Raw genomic sequence first — 25,321 nt, 5'->3', positions numbered from 1 at the left:
GCTCGTGTGCGTGTGCTCAGTGGATCATTACATCGCACGATAGCGAGAGGTGAGGCCTTTATCCAGGAGTAGATTGATCGTGGCAAATGATGATGATGATGGGAATCCCATTATATTGATGCTCGCCAGCAGCCTACGAAGCCAAATGGGGGACATTTGTCTCGTCCAGAGGAAGTGGAGCTACGTGCGTGATCCAATATGCGGGCATGCTGGGGGGTGTTCACATGTATCTGAATACACACAAATTAGTGGCTTTGGAAAATGAAAACTGATCTGCTCAATCCATCGCCCCCACATCTTGCCGGTTATTGTAGCACCAAGGTCAGACAGGTCCACTCTAATCAATGCACATGGAGAGTTTCAATCTACCTCTGCCAGTCAGCACTGAGATTTTACATCCATAACCTTGATACGGCCAAGCTGAGGAGAGACACAATCTATCTGTAAAAACAACTTAAACACGTACGCATCTTTTCACACAAGTGGGGATGAAAAAAAACTTAATAGCCATCAAAATATTCTAATTATGTGCGCAAACATCAGCGCCGCTATTGACAGGAGGGTGAATGGGAGCTGCCCTCCTGGGCTGCTGTCTGCGCCGCACTCGCACGCTCCCGCCGAACGGGCCTCGGTGGAAACAACAACAACAACAGAGAAATAATAATCACGGCACTCCGTTAATAGACTCTCGCACGCGAGCGGCACCGCGTAGCCCGGTTCGAGGGACGCCGTTACCCTCGCTGACGAGGCGCGGCCTGGCACTCCGCACTCTTCCACTCGGCAAATTTGAACAAAGCTCTCCGCGACGCCTGGAGAGTCGGCATGCACATGTTCTGTTTGCGGTGGCAAATTGTGGGGTCTATCTTTGTTTTCGTGTGCCACTTGAGCAGCGAGGGTTTTGTTTGTCGGCGGCAGGCACACAGGCCCCCAGTGCCGCCTTTGTTACCTTCGTTGCGTTTAATATGTGGAGGCAAATTTTAATTTGCGGCTGGTTCTTTGTTTCACATTGTTATGATGGGGGGTTTTCTTCCCCCATCTGCTGCTGATGTTTCACTGGCCGCTGACTCACCGTACAGAAGCACGACAGACCACGGCGCGGCGTGCGCAAACCGGCGAGAAAGAAACATCGCCATGCGTCGCGCGAGAGAGAACGACACAGAGAAGCGTCTTTCTCGGTGCCACTGCAAGGAAAGCTTCGCTCACCGATCGCCGTTTGACAGTCTAAGTGGCCACCGCTTCGCCTCTTGGTTCACCATCGGTGCGGTCGTTCACTCGGCTCTCGCTTTTGACTTCCTCCATCATCGTGGCCCCGTCAGCCGACGGCCACTTTCGCTTCGTGACGTCGGAAGGCCAAGCGTGGACAGATCGGATACTCCGTGTTTTTAATGAGAGCATCGATGTTCGCCGGAACGGCGGAAGGGAAACGTCGATGTTGTTCGACGTTCGACGTCGTCAATGTTTGTTTTTAAATTGACAGTAAAGGGGAAGGAGCAGTGTTCAAAGGGGAATGTGTTTATTCGTGAAGAAACATTATTGATAGTAAAATTGAAATCAACTCATGAAAGAGCAGGAGGCTGCAGAGTCGATAGTCAACACGGACCGCGCGACTCGCCAGCATCGGTCGCAAAACAGAATTATTACAAATTATTTCTAAAAAAAACACCATGGTATGAAGCTACCATTGTTGTTGCAGGGGCAGAGGTCAACCGCGATCTTAAGTCCATTTATCAAAACGTGTCGAAAGCCGGAACGCTTCATGATGGTCAAAATATACACGTGGCACAAGGCTACGTGCCTGCAGGGTCAACTTAATCTGCTTTCTGGAAGACGGACTTTAACCCTCTCTGCAGTATAGAGCAGTTTCACTATGTTTGATGTCATCAGCAGAGTCTGGTATGTTAAGGAGTCATTCTAGATTGTTAAGGAGGTAAGTGATACCGCCTGCTGTTGCAGCTGCTCTCAGACGACACAGCATGCGCCAGTGTCTGTCAGCTGGAGGGGATTTTCCGCCATCGATTCGCCCCCCCCCTCCGCCTCCGAATACGACGAGACATGGAGTGTCCTACTCGTGACTGCGCAAGCTTCCTCCTGCCAGGTTGCGACGCCATGATCCGTAATCCGCAATGCCCACGCAGGGCTCGGCTCCACGCTCACCGCCCCACAGCCACGGACACCACCCCCGTCCGCTCCGCGCACCTGTGCGCAGTAATCGCAAAGACGAGAGCGAACCCAAAAGGGCGATACAATTGGTTATTGAAAACAAAAACAAGGAAAGCGAAACTAACATTAAAAGTCCACGTGTTGGGCCACGGTGTTTGATTATGAGCGATAACGATGCTTGCAGGATTGCTCGCACGCAGCGGAGGTGATCAATGCCACGCGCCGCTCGCTAAAGTGCGCGTTCCGGTCAATACCCACCTCCTCCACGGGCTGTGAGGAGCTGCAGCCCCACCTCGCTGAGAATACTCACGACGAACACGGCCACCACAGCCACCACAGCCAGCATCTCACCCACCCACCCACGCACCACTACAGCCAGCATCTCACCCACCCACCACCACAGCCAGCATCTCACCCACCCACCCACGCACCACCACAGCCATCAGCTCACCCACCCACCACCACAGCCATCTGCTCACCCACCCACCACAGCTATCAGCTCACCCACCCACCCACCACCACCAGCAATTCACCCACCCACTCACCCACCCACCCACCCACCACCACAGCCATCAGCTCACCCACCCACCACCACAGCCATCAGCTCACCCACCCACCCACCACCACAGCCATCAGCTCACCCACCCACCACCACAGCCATCAGCTCACCCACGCACCACCACAGCCAGCAGCTCACCCACCCACCCACGCACCACCACAGCCATCAGCTCACCCACCCACCACCACAGCCATCTGCTCACCCACCCACCACCACAGCCATCTGCTCACCCACCCACCACAGCTATCAGCTCACCCACCCACCCACCCACCACCACCAGCAGTTCACCCACCCACTCACCCACCCACCCACCACCACAGCCATCAGCTCACCCACCCACCACCACAGCCATCAGCTCACCCACCCACCCACCACCACAGCCATCAGCTCACCCACCCACCACCTCAGCCATCAGCGCACCCACCCACCCACCACAGCCAACAGCTCACCCACCCACCCACCACCACAGCCATCAGCTCACCCACCCACCCACCCACCACCACAGCCATCAGCTCACCCACCCACCCACCACCACAGCCAACAGCTCACCCACCCACCCACCACCACAGCCATCAGCTCGCCCACCCACCAACCACCACAGCCAGCACGCTGAACACGTGGCCACCTCCATCCTCAGACTTTCCAGCGGCCGGGCCGTCTTAAATTCCCACTGCAGAGGCGAAATGTTAAGCTTTTCACATAGGGTCCTACATAAGTAATAAAATAATACGAGTAAAAACACACATTAAATATATATTTTCTCTGGTAATATCAATATCATGCCAATATTTGAGGTCTCAAGGTGGGGGGGGGGGGGTGTTTAGGGGGGGGGTTTGGGGTGTGGGCGAACGCCTCCATCAGCCCCCCTTGGCTCCGCCACTGCGGGGGGCTGAGTGGCGTCACGCCGTCCGACAGACGCGTCCATCGTGCCGGCCCCAGGCTCCGGCACTTGTGTCTGGGAGGTTGATTTGGACTCGACGCTGCACGGAGCTCACGAGCCGCTCCGCTCTCTCTCGTGGGCGGTGCAGCGTCCACGGCATCCCTCGCCGCACAGCCAGACCTCTGCAGAGCACTCACCATCGCGTCCAACTTTCACAAACTAAAAAGCCGTTCACACAAGTCTATGAAATGAATTGCGTTCACGACATCCTCAACCAAAAGCCGCACAGTGTGCATTCCGTGGAATGGAGACCATGAATATTGCATCGCTAACTTTGCGATCACTGAAAAGCGGGCCGGCAGGTTGACGAACCTGGCGAGTGGATTTGGTCCAGATTTCCACATCAGCCTTCGCAGGCCCGGCCATCTCTACGCTGGGCCATGCGGCGTGCAGCCCGCCTTGCCGAGGGGGCTGCGCGACCTCACCGAAAACACCTAAGAATATGAATACTCATCCTGGGGCCCACTTGGAAACAGCCGTGGTGTCACAGGGTCCACTTGGAAGAGACGTTCGCTTCACGGCATCTCTCACCGAGGTCAACTTCAGGCGCGTGTTTTTGTTTCAAATTACAAATGTTAAATGTTATTCAACGGGGAAGCACTGATTAACCCCAAAAATATATTAAACGTTGCTAAAACAAAACACAATCACTTCCGGTAGGCACAAAGACAGCGGCAGATGAAAACATTGTCCATTGTCCACTGCCCATGCGTCTTGAGCCGCCAATGTGTTTGTTAGAAACGAGGCAATTTGAAAGGGGTGACTCATTGTCTAATAATGCCACGAACACTCCGCGTTCTCACCGTCCCACTCCTGCGGTCCTCCCCATTCCCCTCTGCCTCACTCCGTATCCATCACCTTCTCATTCGACGCCCCCGCTCGCTCATCTCAATAGGGGCCCTCTTGTGAGTCACGCAGCCTTGGGGCTTAAGGCGGGCCCATTGCTTCAAAGTTCTCCCTCCAGCGCGTGCCAGTTCGGAGACCTCTCCTCGGCAGATTGATGTTGTTTAAAAAAGAAAAGCAAACTAAAGAACACCCCAAGCGATAAACAATTTATGGACGGCTCGAGGGGCATCTTGCCAAGTCCCCGCTGAACGGACCATCAGCATTCCATGGATTTTTATTTGTCGGCCGGCGAAATAGCCCCCAAAATATTTGTGGACATCGCTGAAGGTGCCGCCGGTGCACGCGCACGCGCGGGCGTGATCGTCGGCGTGGGGTCGCGCCGCGATGGTTCACGGCCCCCTCGTGCCGCTCTCCCCGCCGCTCAATCGATCGGCACTTCGGTCCCCGACTGTGCGAGTGGCCGGAGCGAGTGAACGCCGTGAAGGAGGAGGCGGAGGAGGGAAGAACGCCGTGAAACTTTCCCATTCGCTCCACGCTGGGCGCTAACGGCGCCGCGTTCCGCGTGTCTCCACGGGCGTCTCGGGGCACTGCGCCAGCGCTCGGGAGCCGTTGGCGGGGTCGGAAGGCGTTCCTCTCAAACTGTTCTCGACAATGGCCCAGCGATAGTGAATCTTTCCGCTGGTTGTAGAGGTTCGTGGTTAGATTCCGGCTGGCTGCCCTGGTTAATACTGGGGAGGGGTGTATTAACTGTACCGCCTACAAGAGGTGTACGGCCAGGCCTGGCGTGCGACCTGGCGTGCCGTGCGAGCTTTAGCATGAAATACATTTCTGTATTCTACTCCCCCCCCACACCCACTCTCTCCTAACTCTCCTTGTTTGCCTTCAGTGGCCTCACACGAGGGTTATTAACATTGTAAAATGTGATTAGCGTTCGCGTTACCATCTGTCCACGCCGCAGCATCTCATCCGCCAACCATTAAACAAGCGGCACGTCTACTTTTTTCCACCGACTGTAAACTGCACAAAGAAAACCATTATTAACCCGGCACCGCTGATTCTATCAAACGCTCCTTTGCGCAGTGGTAATAATTTGTAAATTTTAATGACTGCCCTCGGAGTGCACTCTGCGTGATTAGCAAAACACCGACAGCTCCGTGCCAGTTTAAATGTTGGTAGGAGAATCAATAACGGAATGGATCACCAAGGGAGGGAAGCGGGGACACGGGCCCGCCCGGCTCTCGTCACGGCGGCCGTCGGGAAGCGACGGGCGAGGGAATTCGGTTCGCCACGGGGAGGGTGTCAGACCCAAGCCTCCAGCTCTTTCTCAACGCTGTCAATTCCCACCTACAAACACCGCGGTCTGAGAGCGCAACACGAGATTTTTACTCGCCGCCGGTCACGATATCGCGCCGTCATTAGCGGGTCGAGGTGTGGATAGCTGCTCACATCTTCCTGAGCTGGCCGCAACCAGCTGAGGCAGCCGGGCGAATGGCCAACGGGTGAAGGGTTCTGCATGCACGTGGACACGTGCGGCCCTAGCGAATGGCCTCCTCATACCGTGCAAGCTGTGGGGGTTACTGAGCGACCATACCTCACCACTCTGGTCACCGCAGCTGGGTGAAGGAGGAGTGGGCGGGCAGGGCTGGCTCAAGCTCCACTCGCTACTCATCGTATCCGTGGTTGGGAATCAAACTCAGTTCACCGGGTCACAGGCGCATTGCAGTGCTACCCACCGTGACAGCAGTGCACCCCAGATTATCCTGACAGCACATGGCAGGTAAAGGTGCAGCGCTGAAATGACTGACTGACACCACTGCTGGTGGAAGGGCCTTCATGAGGGAGAGCTCTGGAGAGCTCCCTCAAGTTAGTATTTGGCCGACTATTCCATGCTGGTGAGTCATCTTGGAAAAGGTGTAAGTGCGCACACCACGCGTGACTTGCCGAGTGACTGTGCTGAGCCTACTCACACCCCAACGGCCGTGCCGGAGATCAAATGAAACTGGCGACCTCTGGGTAACAAGTCCGGTGTGATAACCATTCTGAACTTGGCAGTTCTAGCAGTAAAGCTAATTTGAGTGCGGACACTCAGAGGCACGCAGTCAAGCCCGTGGAGAATGGGGATAGAGAAAAAAGGCGATTTGCTAATTGCCGTAATGTCTCTAACAGCTGAGGGATCGTCCGTCTCGCTCGATGGAGACGGAGCAGCAATGTTGCCCACACAGCAGTGACGAACGCTTCCACATCCCAGGCTCGCGTTCCTTACATGAACGCGAGCGCCGTTTTACGAGATGAATGCGGCGCTTGCGGGAACGTTGTTAACACAGCGATGCGTTCTTTAAGCGCCGCGCGTGTGCGACTGTGTTCGATCGAGCGAGCGATGCAGCAAACACTTCAAAATCCGCAATATTGTAGAACGCCTGCACAAGCCACTCATCGTGGATTTTGCAAAAATTGGTTTTCTGTCAAGTTGAGAAAAATTGCGTTTTTTCCCCTCTCTTCTCACTGTCATAATGCGTTGCCTATTTATTTATTTGTTTTCCTTGAGCAATACCGCTCACTGCGCATCCATAATTTTCAATCGTGGGTCGCGAGCTGTGAGCGTGTGTGTGCCACCGTGTGTGCCAGCGTCTGTTCCAGCGTGTGTGCCACCGTGTGTGCCACCGTGTGTGCCACCGTGTGTGCCACCGTGTGTGCCACCGTGTGTGCCACCGTGTGTGCCAGCGTGTGTGCCACCGTGTGTGCCAGCGTGTGTGCCACCGTGTGTGCCAGCGTGTGTGCCACCGTGTGTGCCACCGTGTGTGCCACCGTGTGTGCCAGCGTGTGTGCCACCGTGTGTGCCACCGTGTGTGCCAGCGTGTGTGCCACCGTGTGTGCCACCGTGTGTGCCAGCGTGTGTGCCACCGTGTGTGCCAGCGTGTTTGCCAGCGTGTGTGCCACCGTGTGTGCCACCGTGTGTGCCAGCGTGTGTGCCACCGTGTGTGCCAGCGTGTGTGCCACCGTGTGTGCCAGCGTGTTTGCCAGCGTGTGTGCCACCGTGTGTGCCAGCGTGTGTGCCACCGTGTGTGCCACCGTGTGTGCTACCGTGTGTGCCACCGTGTGTGCCACCGTGTGTGCCACCGTGTGTGCCAGCGTGTGTGCCACCGTGTGTGCCACCGTGTGTGCCACCGTGTGTGCCAGCGTGTGTGCCACCGTGTGTGCCACCGTGTGTGCCAGCGTGTGTGCCACCGTGTGTGCCACCGTGTGTGCCACCGTGTGTGCCACCGTGTCTGCCACCGTGTGTGCCAGGCGCTCGCAATGACCTGGCACACGTCTGCAGGCGAGTTTCGCGTCTCCTCTTGCACTATTCTTGGGAGAGAGAAAAAAAAATCAATGTTTACAATAACAATCCAAAGCATGTGTCAATACAACCGTGGCCATAAAAGGTAAAAATATATATAGTGAACAACGTTTTGGGCAATGAGAGAGAAATTGCGCAAATAATAATTGGAGACTGCACTCTACGCCATGTACACCAGTGGGTCTTCATAGAAGTCGAAGTTTAATGTTTCCAGATAAACAGTCTTATAATGGTATATACGCAGTTACCCTCCAGTAGATATTTGTTAACAGCTCCTTTAAAAGTAAAAAAATGTATGCATAAACTCTTTCTTAACATGGTCAATGGTGGCTTTACCTCTGACCGTTCTATGCCGGTCTGACCTACGAACCGAGCGGCTCTGCAATGAGGTTATCAGCCAGGCCTCACCACGCGCCCCCCTCTCCATTCATCAAGGGTCGCCCAAACGCGCACGGACACACTGTGACACGGACACACTGACACACGGACAGACACACTGTCACACGGACACACTGACACACGGACAGACACACTGTCACACGGACACACTGACACACGGACACACTGCCACACGGACAGACACACGGACACACTGTCACACTGTCGCACTGCCACACGGACAGACACACTGCCATACGGACAGACACACGGACACACTATCACACGGACAGACACACGGACACACTGTCACACAGACAGACACACGGACACACTATCACACGGACAGACACACTGTCACACTGTCACACGGACACACTGTCACACTGCCACACGGACAGACACACTGTCACACTGCCACACGGACACACTGCCACACGGACAGACACACGGACACACGGACGAGGGAGCTGGACCCTTCTAAAATGAAGACCCACCCACCCCGCTCCCCCGTGTGGGAAACTGCCGTGAATTTTATACAACTTCAGCCCAGGCAAGACAACGCGTTCTCGTCCGAGTGGGCCTGCTGCCGTAGCACGGACAATATTTAACATTTTCTGATGAGCTATTTTGCCATTAATCATTTGGCTGAGCATGGCGCGGGGCGGCTGCTGCTGCTGGTGTGTGTGACGGGCGGGTGTGGAATTTGCCCGATTTGCTGGATGAGTAATTGCGAGCCGTGAGGCATGGCGATCCCATCTGCCGAGCCCGAGTGGGGAGGAAGCCTCGGAGCGGCGTGGGGCGGAGGGGGGCTGATGAAGGGGGCTGCAGCTTTCAGCTCATCACAAATCCTGCATAAAAATATATATTTACATTAAAAAAATGCAAAATGATCCCTACGTTTAGAATGTTGATGCCACATTTTTAAGAGATCTCCCGTCTTGTCTAATCTCATTGCATGTTCAATTAGATTTGCTGAACCCCATGGCTGCTGTTGTTTTATTTGCGCTAAGCGCGCTCTTGCGCCCTCCCCGACGGCCCTGCATATAAATAACAGTCTTGTTACATCCAAAAGATCATCCGTGCTTTATTTACCCATGAGTTCATAGCATTAACCTTTTACGATGTTTTTATTCAAATTGATGACATTTCATAATTGCACCAAAACAAAGTGGCTGGTTTTTTTTAATGTCCCCGCGAACAATTCGCCGTCGGCGCTGCGTGTTGGAGATTTAGGACGGCGCGGGGACGTCTCTCTCCTGCTGCACCGCGCACCTCCGTCGCGTTTACAAGCTCAACGACAACAACAACACACACACATATATTTAATTTTAATCACAACTCATATACATTAAAACGACGACACGGCGAGGAGGATTAGGCGAGGCGGGGCGTGCGTGGCGGCCCCTTTGGTCCGCTCCGCGGACACGGCGAGAGGGAGAGGGAGGGACGCGAACCGCGGCCGCTTCTTTCGTGGTTGCGACATCCGCGGCACATTTAGGCTCAATTAAGCGAAGCAGATCGGGCGTAAGCACACAGCCGCCGACATCGAGTCCCGCGAGGGAGGGGGCGAGGGAGGGAGGGAGGGACGGGGGAAGCAGGGAGGGAGGTCGTCCCAATTTGTTGCGCTACAGATGGATTACCGCCTAAAATGATGGAGTTTTCGGCGGGCGGCGTGTCTCGGAGCTAATTGTACAGAGAGCATGAAAGCCGCCGCGTTTTTTTTTACTTCAGAGAATCGTTTGGCCGGGAGTTTTTTGTTGTAAATCAATCCGACAAAAAAATTGAACATGATTGGATTGGCAGCATGCCAGAGGATCCATTTCTAAATAGCTTCCCCACCAAACAGCAATCTCTGGCCTCGGAGAAGGCGGGTTATCGCTCGTCCCGGTCCCAGGTAAATCAGCACGGATCGATGACAAAGCCGCAACGATATCATGCGGTCTCGCGTCAGTGTCCTGGGCAATTAAATCAAACTTCACTGATGCGATGGCATCCTTTTTATGAAACCCCCAAAATTACACACATCACAGAAATGTGCTGAACCCGTGCAACGAAATATTTTATATTTATTAGCCACTTTAATCTCTCAAGGCTGAGGCTTTGAACGAGGATAAGAGTGAGGCATTAACATTCCAATTTATGAAGTGCATCCAATTTTGATGCGTATGTAAATTGTATTTACGACTTTCTCGGGTCACCGTACGAAGCCACGCAGAAGCAGATTACCGCCGCAGATAGATAAATGATGGCACACTAGTAAAACCACCATTCCTGCATCACACGCCTCTTAAATCTAGCCTGTCAATGTAAACACAGATAATGCTAGTCCTTGAGCTGCACAATGCTTCATTTACAGGAGAGGGGGAGGGAGGTAAATCATAATTACACATCGAGCTGCGAGCAATTACATGTTTCCTTGACTGCAAACTCAAAAACACCCAAACACAAAAGACCGATTCAAGAGATCTTTCCGCAACGGTAGCAATTACTGCGACAATATTGCTCGTCTCGCGACCCAGGAATGAGGCCCCTTTTGTTCCGTGCGTCGCGTGTAGCGGGGAGGGATTCGATGGCTATTTGTTGCGATACAGCGCGATGGAGGGGTCGGTCCACGGCACATCAGCCGCGCGGACATGGCGCAGGGAAGCCTCCACGCACGGGCCAACGGCCACCGAGGCCACACGCGCGAAACTAGTGATGACATAACAAATATAATTGTACCGCGAGCACATTCATCTAGAAGGACACACCGCTGTTCGATGGTGGACTCGGAGGCACGGATCGCAGGGGTCACGGTCCCTCGTGTGCCACGCAGAGCGAGCGTGTGGCCGCTGGAGATGGGGAGGGTTTGAGCGCCCCGCGTGCGGAGCGGGAGAGAGCTCCAGGTGACGCGAGCGGGAGAGGAGAAACGCCGCTCAGCAAGCACGGCCCCGCCTCTGGGGACGTTCAAGAGACATTGAGACGAGCTCCGAGGAACACGACGCTGCTCGGTGTGGTCAGAGATTCAAGGAGAGCGAAGAGACCTGGCAGCCCACGGCACGATGACGGACGGGCGTGACGCCCGGCCGAGAGCCGCGTCCTCCTTGACGCTCCCAGTAGCACGCGTCCACCCGCTGCCCAGAGACCTCGCACGGTGGTGTTGTGCTGGCACACTGCGGGACCAAAGCAGAACTTGTCTTTGGAGGCACCCCTTCCGATGTGTAAACTACGAGTGAGACGAATAGAGAGAGAGATATAGACAAGATAAAGACAAGGCAAAGAGATGTCGCGAGATGAGAGCGGTGCAGGATGATGAAAGTTGAAGGAAAAGGTGATTGCAGTGAGATAACGGTGAGATGGAAATGAGGGATTTGAGGAGTGTAGGCGAGACAATGATGGCGAGAGAGGCGTGAGAGTGTTCACAAGCGAGATGGTTGTGGATGCATTCCGATGTTTGTCGCACGATGGTGGTGCCAGTCCATTGAGTGCCCTGAGCAAACTTTGTTTTGGGGGGGCAGGGGGGGGGGGAGTTCTAATGCATAAGATATAGCGAGAAGTGAGAAATATAGACAAGAAACAGATATATATGATTGGCGTTTGTATGTTCATTGCCATGTTGTGTTTATTAATGTTACAATTTGAGCTGATGTTGATGCAGCCCTAGACGTGGCTTGAATCCGGAGCCCCTCGAGTTCCTTGGGGCCCTGAGCTCCTGGGTCTGCTGGCGCCTCGCCCCCCCCCCCCCCCCTCAGCAGGGAAGCGCCCAGGTCGCTGTTTTTCCCGCAGCCGCATGTGGGACGCGACGCAGTGGCGGGATGTTCACACCTCAAGACTTTCTTTCTTTCTAAGTACATTTTGTCCGCCCGCAATTGAGGGGTGTTCTGGAAAACCTGATAACCAACCACATCTCGTTTCCCTGGAAGTGTTTGGCTTTTGCAAAGAGTAGTCGGATTACGTGGATAACAAACAAAAGGTGGATAACAAACAAAACGTGGATAACAAACAAAAGGTGGATAACAAAAAACGTGAACTGTAAAGTGCATTTGTGCGGCTGCGCATGTGCGGAGATGGTTCGATAGCTACACGGCAAAGCCGGAGTGCGATGGCACATGTGTTCTCAGCTTTTCCCAGGACACCCCTCAAGTATATTCCAGCTGAGCACGACGAGACGAGACCAAGACGCCTCCATTCAGACCCCCGCAGCTAGCAGTGCACCAGCCTGTGCCAGAAAGAGGGCACGGGAGAGGCGTCACACAGCGACGACTTTTGTAGTCACCTCAACAGGCCTGTTCAGCCACAACCAGGCCACGCGCGCTCTCTGTGTCTGGAAAAGTGTGTTCCCCAAGTGTCAAAGAGTGTTCAACACATGTCAGACAGTGTTCACCGAATGTTAATGAGACCAATATATTAAATTCTCAAAGATGACACTTTGGCAATGTCGTGAAAAACTGAAGCAGCAGCGCCATATTTCAAGGATCCTCCATTCTGCTGCCCCTCCTCTACCTCCACAGCCCTCCCCTCCAGCCCTCTCTACCCCCACCCTCTCTACCCCCACCCCCCTTTACCCTCACCCCCCTCTACCCCTCTCTACCCCCACCCTCTCTCCCCCCACCCCTTCTCCCCCCACCCCTCTACCGTTACTCTCCTTTCTCCCCACCCCACTCTCCCCTAACCTCCCCCCAGAAAATAATAATTAATTTGGTTTATATTCAGCCTTTGATGATGAGAAGATGAGAAATCAGCCACTGTTGTAAATCTGCCTCTCCCTCGCTGGCCGCTGCGCAGCGATAAGCCGCGCGCGACGAGGGCGCCGTGGCCAGGCCCGCTGCGAGTCAACAGCGCGGCGCCCTGGACCCCGCAGAGACAAACGCCGCCCCGCGCAGCCTCCCGCACCGCCGACCCGAGCGAGCGAGCGAGCACCCTCACCCAGGTGGGCAAGGCCCCCCTCACCCAGGTGGGCAAGGCCCCCCTCACCCAGGTGGGCAAGGCCCCCCTCACCCAGGTGGGCAAGGCCCCCCTGGGTGAGGGGGCACGGGCTGCCGGCGTGGGGCGTCTTCACTCTCCCGGTGCTCGCGTTCGCCGACACACTACCGATTGCTCATTTTAGGCTGAGCCAACCTCGCGGAAGGTTTAGGCCAAGTACAAATTTCCACGATTTGCGCATACAAACACACGAGCAAGCTGCAGCGCGAACAACATTTATCCGACTCGTGTCATGACGGGTACCGCGATGGCCTCCGATTGACGAGCGAATACATTGTAAGGTCGCGCTCGTTACACACAAAGTGCTCGACACAAATCAGCCACAGTACCTTGCCGATTTAGACAAACCACCATCACGCAAACTCCGGGCAATGCATCGCACGCTTTCAGATGCCCTCCTGTAGCCGCCTGGAACGCTCTTCCTTGCGACATTAGGATGCCACTGGAGCTATACACTTTTCAAGTCCAGATTGCAAACTAATTTATTTAGAACTGATGTCAGTCTTTAGTTTGCTCTCCTTACCCGCACCTCCGATTAGCACGGTTGGCTAATCGGATCGCTGGGGTTATTTGACCATACTTCACCACGCTGGTCAGGGCCAGTTGATAAAGGCGGAGAGGGTAGACATGGGAGCGTAGAAGTACAGTACAATGGAATTTCTTGAACTGCTCTCTGCTGCCCCCCAGGTAGCCTCGACAGCTTGTACCACCTGCTGTGCGTGGCGAACATCCACCTCGGCACTATGCAGGTTCCATCCCGCTTAGCTTCCGAGATCTGGCGGTGGTGCATGCCTGTAGCCCAGCGCCGTGGAGGCGAGGGTTGGTGGGCCACACGCAGACGCTGCTCCCTTCCCGTGGGCGCCGAGGAGGATCGCCGGACGATGGCTCGCCCGGAGATGGCGGCACGGCACTCCAGCACCGTGCCGGGTCGTCTCATCTGTCCCGTCCCCACGGGGTAGAGGTGTCACCCCCCACACGCGTCGGTGTCCTCCAGCGGCTCTCATTTACTCCCCCATGTAGAAACACTCATTAGTTGCGTAAAAATATCCGAATATATAGAGGACCGCAGAACTAGCGCGTGTGGGTAGCACCGTCTCACCGCCTGGCTGCCACCCAGCTTGCAATGAGCATGGACGACGACGACGCGAAGTAAAACTAAACGTTATAATTAGTATTATATTATTAGTATTATATTATTAGTATTATACTATTAGTATTATATTATTAGTATTATACTATTAGTATTATACTATTAGTATTATATTATTAGTATTATACTATTAGTATTATATTATTAATATTATACTATTAGTATTATATTATTAGTAGTATTTTATTAGTATTATACTATTAGTATCATATTATTAGTAGTATTTTATTAGTATTATACTATTAATATTATATTATTAGTATTATACTATTAGTATTATATTATTAGTATTATATAATCTGACCACAGCAGGCTCATTTCGGGCGATTGTTCGCAGGGCCGGGAAATGCACCCCGATCACCAGAATGGTGCTAAGCGCTGCGCCGTCTCTCACTCTCTCTCTGCCCGTGTCACGGCGCGTGCGTGGGGGCGCTGTAATGACTCCCGTGGCCCCTGAGTGATGCGCGGGGAGCGTCAGGCCGAGGCTAAACTAAGCCGAGGGATGATTGCACAGGCACCAAATTGACTCTCTGACATTTCTCAATAAAAAAAACACACGAGGCCGTCTCCATCATTTGTGGGGCGTGAGTTTTGTAAACAACGCTCGAAATCGGCTCCCCGCGTGGCCATCACGGCGGGCGAGACTGTTGTTGTCGTTGTCGCGTTGGTTGTTCCCGCCACGTGTCCCGTTGCTGAGCTACCGCGACCGATGGTCGACACCGCAGCACTGAGCGCTCCCGTCAGGGCGGGGTGACGCGTGCACCATCGCGGTAAACTCCACGTTCGTATGGCATTATTAGCCGCTGTTGGCTTCCCACCAAGTCGTGCGGCCTCACCAAGTGGTGCTCAGCTTGCTCCTGCCAGAGGGATGATGGTGATGATGATGATGATAAGAATAGCATTCAATGATGAAGGTGATGACGTTTTTGATGACAAGAGATGGATTATGATCGTGGCAATAGACGATGGTGATGATGACCAACGTAGCGTTGGGGGATGATGGATATTTGCATGACAATGGATCAATAGTTGATTACAAGAACCATGATGATAATGATGGTGATAATGATGGGAATGCACAGATCCCGGCAGGGATTTGAGCTCCCGTGAATGTCACATTTGCAGGCTCCGCTGCTTTGGCAACCCAGTCACACCTGGCCGGCCACGTGCCTGCACGTGGCCTGAATGTTACATAATGTGTACATTCTGTAATCTTTTTACATCGAAACACAGAAACAACATCCTCCAATTGCTTTAACGCGATTATCTTGACGGCAAGTTGGCTGCTGTCACGGACTTGTAACTCATTACGCGTAGATGCGCCGCCAGATAGTGTTATGAATGAGGCATCAGACAGCCCTCCACCCCTGGCCCCCTGCCGTGCGCCGCAGTTGTTTAGTAATTGTGGATTCCGCCCCCGCTGGTGACGTCTTCGGAAAACTAATTCGGCCGCATCGGCTGCCGTGCGGCGGCTCCCTCTCCGCTCGGCGTCAAAACTTTGGGCGCTCCAATTTCCATTTCACCTTCGCTGCTGCCGTTCACGGCGACCGAGACGCCGTGGACGGTGCGAGCTCGGCGGACGCGGGGCGCTGCGCTAAATTGGACGGCACGCCAAGGTAAACACGGCCAATTACATAATGACCTGCATTGTAAAGGCACGCCACGCACGGCTGTCTGCCCGTCTGGCGGGGAAACGGTGTAAATAATGTACGCGCCTTTACTGGAAACAGAAACGTGTAGCCCAGAAATGACTCGAGCCCCTCTAGAGGGTGCGAATACATTCCTCGTCAGTTGCAATACGGCACAACCCAGGGAAATGAATATCACAACTCTGCAGACTTTACAACCGTGCGTACTTCACACGCGACGCTGCTCGTTTGCTTCCAATATTACATTTGGTGATTTCTCTCCCGTCTCGCGCCCATGTGCGGATAGGCCTGACGGAGGCATGGCGCTTCGTTTATGTGCACGGCACTCGCAGGACATATTTCGCTGGGAGGAACGATATTAAACATTCATCTTCGTACAACGCCACCGGAGAAAAAACAGCGTGGGGTTCATTCTTGTTTCATTGTGGTCGAGAACCGGGAACTTTTATCTTAGACTGTAGAAGCTGAGAATGCACTGAAATCCCAAGCCATCAGGCGTTCGTCTGGCATGTATTTTTTAATCGACTTGGTGAGCCTCTGAGATTGCTTGGTCTTCTCTTTATTCTCGTGTCCGTCCACCAAAGTCAAAAGTCCTTCCAGTGGCGAGTACATCCCAGCACATCGCAGTTCGCCCACTGAGAGATCGCGCACAGTGCAGGGGCCTTCCTCGAGCAGTGGGCAAAGAGGAGGTGGCACGCGGCCCGCCTCTCGCTGCAGCATCCCGGGCAGCAGCTCGCTGGGTTTGTGGCACACCGCCACGTGACCAGGTTGGACCTTGAGCCTCCGACTTGGGTGCCAAGTCGGTTCAGAGTCGTCCACGCGGTCGACCCCGCGATTGCCCCCGTGGGGAGTTGTCCCCTCGCCTCGATGCCCACGCTGATCTCAGCACCGAGGCGTCCGAGTGGCTTCCGCCACATCTCCTCGCCTGTGGTCGCAGGAGTGTCGGTCAGTGCCCGTGCTGTTGTCAGAGAGGTTCTGCGTGACTGCAGGCGCTTGACTACACCGCAAATTACTGACTTGGAATAACCAAGACCAATGTCGCCCCCTACTTGCAGACTAACACCTCATGGTTTAAAGTTCCTGAAGAAACTCCCAGCACGTGGAGCAAAATGTTTGACACCATTCCCACAATATGGGGTGCAACCTACAACCGACAATATGGGGTGCAACCTACAACCGACAATATGGGGTGCAACCTACAGCCGACAATATGGGGTGCAACCTACAACCGACAATATGGGGTGCAACCTACAGCCGACAATATGGGGTGCAACCTACAACCGACAATATGGGGTGTAACCTACAGCCGACAATATGGGGTGCAACCTACAACCGACAATATGGGGTGCAACCTAAAAACAAATCGAAAGACCGCACCCCGGCACTGGCTGAGCACTGTTGAGCCACAGAATAGTCATCCAAGCAACGTGTGCTCCTGACAGAATCTAGTTGAAGCCAGCGTTCAAGCAGCTCAGAAAACGAGACGACGGCACCATTGGGCGGGCTTCGTGCGCGTGTCACACGGCTGGGATTGTCGGCCACAACCCCGGCAAGCGATGGACACTCGCGCCAAACCGCTGGGCACCGGACAGCTGGGCGCCGAATGGGCCCACTCGCCGAGCGAGATGGCACTCAACGCTACGAAGCGCGAGCGACTGACCTTCGGGCTCAGACGCAGGGTGCCCCCTTGAGCGCCCCTACCCTGCCCTGTGCCACTTGTGCATTCACGAGCTGTCCGAAGACTATTAGCTCCGTAAGCCAATAGCACCCGAGGCGGCCGGTAATAATGATGAGCCGAGCAGTCAGTAGCTCATGCGCCACTTCATTAAAAATACGCCACGGCCCCGAGGCCTCTCTGTCCTCGGATAATCCGGCACGACCGCAGGGACTCCCTGCTTACTCGTGAAAATACCACGCCGCCTTTACTGCGCTCCGACTGCCGCTGTCACTGCTGGGTCAAAGAACGCTGTGAGGCCCATTGCCTCCAAAGCGGTGAACTCGCCAGGCTGTGGGATTTGTAACGTCGAAGGTTGTGCCATTGGTCGAGGGGTCACAGGCTAGAGGGGTCACCGGGTTGCTGAACGGTCGGAGTGCCGAGCCAGTGCCGGTGAGATCCTGGGCCACAGCCGGGTTTCAGCCGGCCCTGATTAAACCCGATTCTCAGGTGCAGCGAGTTGATGGTGGTCTATGCCCGGTCACCAATGACTGCACAAAAAGGCCATCAAATTAAATTGAGTTTTCACTTATTTTGCCAAAATTGTAGCTGTGATATTAAAAAAATATATAAATTGGTTTAACTGCCGTGCAATGACAATTTGTCCGTGCAGGGTATGTGGAGAAGTGGAGCCCCTCTCGTTTAGATGAAAGAGGCCACTTGAAGGGCTCTCTGAAGTAATGCTGTAATAACTTTCACTGGCAGTTCTCTAACACGGGTGATCCATTGTATTTCATGTCTTTATTTCTGACAGCACAAGAGGAATTATAAATGGGAATAAGGCAAAGATACGTTTTTGCTCTTGGGGAACGTAACCAGAGGGAGAAATGGCACGGACTGGAAATGTATTCGTAAGAGACATTTCATAGTTAAGCGCCGTTGAACGGTGCTGCTCCATCAGCTGTCTATGGGTCTCAGTCAGACACAGTTCATTTTTTCTCCTGCGCAGGTTTTTGCAGTTGTGCTGTGCAGCTCTCCGATGTGTTTTCTGTTTACACGGCGTGTTGTTCAGCACGGTGTCCGACGTTTGACTCCACCAAACTTCCGTCACACGGAGCGACCGGTCTGACATCGTGCCGAACGACACGTGGTACGACCCGAAAATGTACCGGAGAGCCGTGTTCCATTCTGATAGACACCCCTCATATCAACCACCCACTGGCTGTTTCCCAGCAGCTGTGCCACCCATTAGGAATTAGAGTTGAACACGATTATGAGCTTAAGTAAACATTAATACCACTGCACTCACCGCAAGGCAATTGACACGAGTCCACAGGTGTCCACATCCCATGGGAACCGATGCTGCTGGAATTACCAATTGGGAGTTTTTGAGGCGGGCTTTATGTAAAAGAAAGAAAAGCAAAGTGTGCGTTGGCCGATTCTTATTTTAGTCTGGAAGCTGCCGCTGATTGTTCGATGAGGCTCAGCCTCGCGGCGAAGCTCCCTCACCTCGCACTTTGTGATTCGCCCCGCCGCGTGGGGCACGGCACGCAGTCACACGGCGCGTGGCAGCCCCGGTCCTCCAACGATCTCGAGGATTAATCTGCAAGACGAAGGTTAGCGCCCGTCTCTGTTATTAAACGGTAATGATGACACTTTAAAGAAAATTAAACGATGGGCTCAAAACAAATGAAACAATTCTGTGGGGGAGCGGGGAGGGGGGGTGGCAAAGTGGTGGTGGGAGGGGGGGGGTTAAACGCGAGTTCATTTTTCTCACCTCGTTCGATGCTGGGGGCCCGCAGGGGCCATCAAGGCACCCACGCAGAAAATGAGCTTCTCGTCGCGGACGAGGGAGCTCGAGATCGCGGGCGGACGCGAAGGGAACGCGCGCTCACCTGAGCCCCCGCCCTCCCTCGCACCTGCGCAACAAAAAGCCTCAACAAAGAGACGAGCGAACCCTTAACTATGGGACGCGTTGGCCGACGAGGGAGCGAGGCTGGCACTCCGGCAAAACAAACGAGCAAGCGACGGGGGGCAAAACGGCCACCGCTGCCAGGCGACGCGTTTAGAGAGCAGGGCGCATGACCGCGTACATAATCAAGAGAATTATTATCATTTTCATTCTCCGGGTTTAAATCTACAACCCGCAATCTCGCAAATGCACGTGGCAGATGATGTCACGGTGAATACGAGCGCGCGCCCTTTAATCCACGTCACTTACACTTACGCGATTTCAGTCTTTGCAAATGGAAATGTATAATCACCTCTCAAAACAAGTTTCACATCGTGACTCCGCATTCCCATCAACCGTGCTCCAATGGCAGGTTCCCTGCGTAGATTTGCGCCCGCGCGCATATGTGTGCGCTTCCATCATTTAATTCCTGCCTTTGGTTTTCATTCACTTGAATTTATATTCACGTAACACGTCAAAAGTTTACTGCCGAGCGACGTAGGCGCCTGTCACGCGCGGTGGCAGTGACGTCTCTGTAATTCTCCGCAGAATTCGACGCTCTTGTCGCATTGACCACGCCGACGGGTTTTTTCCCCGCTTTTAAATCCATACCCTTCAATGCGAGGCCATAACGCTCGATCCATCAAGTCGTTGAGCAATCCCTTCCTCAGGCACGGTGCCAACTTGCTGCCTCTCGCGCCGCGTTATTTACCAGTCCAAGGAGACATGCGGTCGGAGCGCTTGACTCGTGATCGCAAGAGCGCGAGTTCACATCCTGGTCAGGGTTCGCCCAGCCAGATCGCCCCCGCTGCGATTGGAATTGTGAGCGCCGCTTTGTTATTGGAAGTAAACAGTGGTTGTCCTATGGGTATCCCACTGCCGTGAGAAGGTGGAATTCCCACCGCTTGCTCAGTCATTGAAATCGTAAATGGAAACTTAATAGTTTTATAAAACATTGTGCATTTGGTATCAGCGCCGTTGTTATGGCGCAGGGCTATCGTGAAGGCGCCACGCGTCACGTGGTGGCTACAGCCTGCCAGCACGTGGCGCTGCTGCGATGTGCTTTTACCCACTTAGGTAATTCGGTCATTCATGGGTACTTTTTGTAAAATGTGGGTCATGACACGGGCACACATGGCCGCGGTGCTTACGGTGACTGCAACCGCAGCACCAGCCAGGGCGCAGCGCCGTAAACAACACGTGGGGATCACGCGGCACCGGCCTTCACTGGAAACACAATCCTAAATTGAATAACGGTGAGAGTGTGTAACGAGGAGGGGAGTGTGTAACTAGGAGTGTGTAACTAGGAGTGTGTAACTAGGGGGGAGTGTGTAACTAGGAGTGTGTAACTAGGGGAATGTGTAACTAGGGGGGAGTGTGTAACGAGGAGGGGAGTGTGTAACTAGGAGTGTGTAACTAGGGGGGAGTGTGTAACTAGGGGGGAGTGTGTAACTAGGAGTGTGTAACTAGGGGGGAGTGTGTAACGAGGAGGGGAGTGTGTAACTAGGAGTGTGTAACTAGGGGGGAGTGTGTAACTAGGGGGGAGTGTGTAACTAGGAGTGTGTAACTAGGAGGGAGTGTGTAACTAGGAGGGGAGTGTGTAACTAGGAGTGTGTAACTAGGAGTGTGTAACTAGGGGGGAGTGTGTAACTAGGAGTGTGTAACTAGGGGAGTGTGTAACTAGGGGAGTGTGTAACTAGGGGGAGTGTGTAACTAGGAGTGTGTAACTAGGAGTGTGTAACTAGGGGGGAGTGTGTAACTAGGAGTGTGTAACTAGGGGAGTGTGTAACTAGGAGGGGAGTCTGTAACTAGGAGTGTGTAACTAGGAGTGTGTAACTAGGGGGGAGTGTGTAACTAGGGGGGAGTGTGTAACTAAGAGTGTGTAACTAGGAGGGAGTGTGTAACTAGGAGGGGAGTGTGTAACTAGGAGTGTGTAACTAGGAGTGTGTAACTAGGGGGGAGTGTGTAACTAGGAGTGTGTAACTAGGGGAGTGTGTAACTAGGGGAGTGTGTAACTAGGGGGAGTGTGTAACTAGGAGTGTGTAACTAGGAGTGTGTAACTAGGGGGGAGTGTGTAACTAGGAGTGTGTAACTAGGGGAGTGTGTAACTAGGAGGGGAGTCTGTAACTAGGAGTGTGTAACTAGGAGTGTGTAACTAGGGGGGAGTGTGTAACTAGGAGTGTGTAACTAGGGGAGTGTGTAACTAGGGGGGAGTGTGTAACTAGGAGTGTGTAACTGGGAGTGTGTAACTAGGGGGGAGTGTGTAACCAGGAGTGTGTAACTAGGGGAGTGTGTAACTAGGGGAGTGTCTAAATAGGGGAGTGTGTAACTAGGGGAGTGTGTAACTAGGAGTGTGTAACTAGGGGAGTGTGTAACGAGGAGGGGAGTGTGTAACTAGGGAGGAGTGTGTAACTGGGAGTGTGTAACCAGGGGAGTGTGTAACTAGGGGAGTGTATAACTAGGGGAGTGTATAACTAGGGGAGTGTGTAACTAGGGGAGTGTGTAACTAAGGGAGTGTGTAACTAGGGGAGTGTGTAACTAGGGGAGTGTGTAACGAGGGGAGTGTGTAACTAAGGGAGTGTGTAACTAGGGGAGTGTGTAACTAGGGGAGTGTGTAACTGAGAGAGGAGTGTGTAACCGGGCTCTCGTCGCACTTCCCGACCGGCGCTCCGAGCACTCGCGCTCGGTTTGCGAGAGCAGCGCTGGCGTGTCTGTGGGTTCTAATTCACCACCTGGGCGACTGCGCGTGATTAGCTGTTGCACGTAGCGTGAAAGGGGTGTGAAGACCGCACACGGAACGGGGATTTGTTCCCAGGAGCGCGGTTCTAATGAAAACCCCCGCGTAATCGTCATCATTACCGCGGTAATTGCCGTCTCGGCGCGCCTGCGTTGTTGTGCCTGCGCCTCGCCTCGTGTTCGGCGTTGCATTCGTATGCCGCTCCTGCCCGTCCGGTCCTGACAGTTTTCTCGAGAGCCGCCCAACAACACTGACAATGCGATACCACCCACGTGCGTGTGTGTGTGTACGTTGGACTTCGTTCGCACAGTCCCTAGCCAAGCGTGCCGATCACAGGTGCGGGGGGAAGGACAACAAAGCAAACACAAAAAGCAGTTATTCATAGTCTTAGGTTTTTTCGGTAAAGTCACGTAGGTAAAAAATAAAAATAAATACAAGTAAAATAAAAATAAAATAAAAATCACGACGTTTCGGAGGCAACACAAGCTTCCGTCTTCAGGTGAAGACGGACGCAACACAAGACGGAAGCGTCGTGATTTTTATTTTATTTAACTTTGATTAATTTTTGTTATTTTAATGTAATTTTTTATTTTACTTTTATTAATTTTTATTTAAAAAATTTACCTACGTGACTTTACCGAAAAAAACCTAAGAATATGAATCCTTGCAGTCACGAAAGCTTCAAATCTAGAACAAAAAGCAGTTCTCAAGAAACTAGTTTTCAATCTAGATTTAACAGCGCATAGCTCCTGTGGCTTCTTAATATCGGAAGGAAGATCGTTCCAGACGGCCACAGAAGCGCATCTGACCGACGTTGTTCAATGGCCAGCCAAAAGCCGGGAGATACGGGCAGGCATCCAGCTGAACACTGCCCTGTCCACTTCTAGATGAGGCCTTCTCAAGTTGAACACTGCTGATTCAGAGGCAACTGGATGACTCGAGACAATGTGACCGTGTTTTGATTGTTTTGGATTTCCGTTCGTCTCGCTCGCACACCCACGCCACCACTAAACTTGCTGCATCCACAGAAAAAAAATTCCGGGCAGATTCATCCTCCCTTCCACGCAACAATAGCTCACTTAGAAATCAGCGACTTAAATATAACTGAACTTGCAGTCATGCATTTTTAATGCAGTTCGCATTATCCCCACTCACGCGTGCGTGCAGCTGAATACACAGAGCAGGCTGGCACTGCCACACAGGAGGCATTCGCTTTCATGTCCATAACTCGCGAGTCAGTCGGCGAGCCGGCTCGCTTGTGGCGTGCACCGCATCGAGTTGCACCTCCCCACCCCCCCACCCACCCCGCCTCCCACGCCCTCACTTTGATTTGTGAATCAAAAGGCCTTCAGCGGAAGGGGCCTGCGGTAAATATAACCGATCAGATCCTCGGCTCCTTTTTAAATCACGACCGCGCTTTCAATAACGGCGGCGCTGCCGAGCGGCCCGCGATGGGCCCGGCCGCCGCGGGTCGATTCTATCTCTGCCGCTTAGATTTGTTACAGTCCCCCTCATTTTTCTTCCTGCCCGCGAAATGCATCATCCGCCTGCAGCGCAGATCATGATTTGGGACTGGTTAACCCCCCGCGGGCCCCACGCCACTCAACAAATGACCCTCGTCAGCCCGAGTGCAGCGGTGTGAAAGGTGAGTAAGCGGCGAGAGGGAGAGAGCGAGAGGGGGAGACAGCGGTGGGAGGAGGTGGAGGACGTGGGGTGAGAAGATGTGGGGAGGAGGGGGGCGAGCGGGCACCCGCCTCCCTCCCTCCACCGGGAGGGGTGGGGGCTAGTGGAGGAAATGGCGCCCCAATCATCGCTCGCTTGTGTTCAAATTGGATTGTCAATTTTTGGTCCGATATCAATTGGATCTGAAAATAATTGTGTCGCTGCTGCTACGGGGGGGGGGGGGGGGGGGGGCCTCGTGTGGCAGGTTAATGGTCGGTGGTCTCCAGTCGGGGCCACGGCGGTCCCGGGAGAAGACGCCGCGGGCTCGCCCGACTCGCTCGCTGCCGGCGCCATCCGGCCGCGTCCGGGGACCCCTTCGCCGTTCTACTGAGAGACGATCAGCCTTCAGCTCAAGCCCGCCACACACACACACACGCGTGTAGCCGCCACACACACGCGCGCGTCTAGCCCCCGCGCGATTTGAAGGGGGGCTTACGGCTGATGATGTGTGTCAGTTCCGTGAAGAGCGTGGCTAAAGGAGAATAGCTATTTTCACCGGGAATTTTAAAGCCTTTTGAATTATTAGCGTGTTCAACCCTGCCAGCATCAAGACACTTAGAATTAAATCCTGCAGATGATGGGTGCTCCCAGAGGACAGCTTCATTTAGCCAAGTCGGACATTTAAAAATGTCTCTCTCCTGCAAGGGTCTCGGCGCACGAAGAGTTAATCAAGCAGCTGGCCATCCCTCGTGGAAAATCAATATCGTGACGATCTGCGCACGATTTGTCGCCGTCCATTTCCAGACAGCGCTCTCCACGCCGTCGCAGCGGCCCTGGGCACGGGGCGGCCGCGATGAAGGCTGTCTGGCGGCCGCGTCCGTACGTGAGCGTGGCCGGCCAGGGCCCAACGCGAGCGAGCGGCGAGCATCGCCGTCGAACGCGCGCGGCGTCGCGGAAGAGATTTGCCGGAGCTCCAGAAAGTGTCAAAATGTCTCCCAGAGCGAAGGGTTCCCATGGCGCATCCACTCACCCACCGCCGGTGCGTGTCGTGGTCAGAGGGATATATCACGATGGCGGAGGGAGGGGAGTGCTGTAAGTGCACTCTCGTGAGTGGTGAATTATTCTGCCACTGACATAGAAACGGGAATTTTTATTTTATTATGATTATATACATCTACTATGATTGTTTACCCAGGAAAGCCTCACTGGGTCTCAAGACTCCTTTTCATGAGGGTCCTGTCAAGGGGTGATGTTGCCGCTGCTGTGTGTGTAATCCCAATTGAGTACGTTTGCAGGTAATCTTTCAGCGTTGGGATGTTCGCCCAAGACTGGT

This window comes from Lampetra planeri, chromosome 2 (genome assembly GCF_965212315.1).
Source record: "Lampetra planeri chromosome 2, kcLamPlan1.2.h2, whole genome shotgun sequence".
Taxonomy (NCBI): domain Eukaryota; kingdom Metazoa; phylum Chordata; class Hyperoartia; order Petromyzontiformes; family Petromyzontidae; genus Lampetra; species Lampetra planeri.
Note: the sequence above shows the minus strand (reverse complement) of the source record.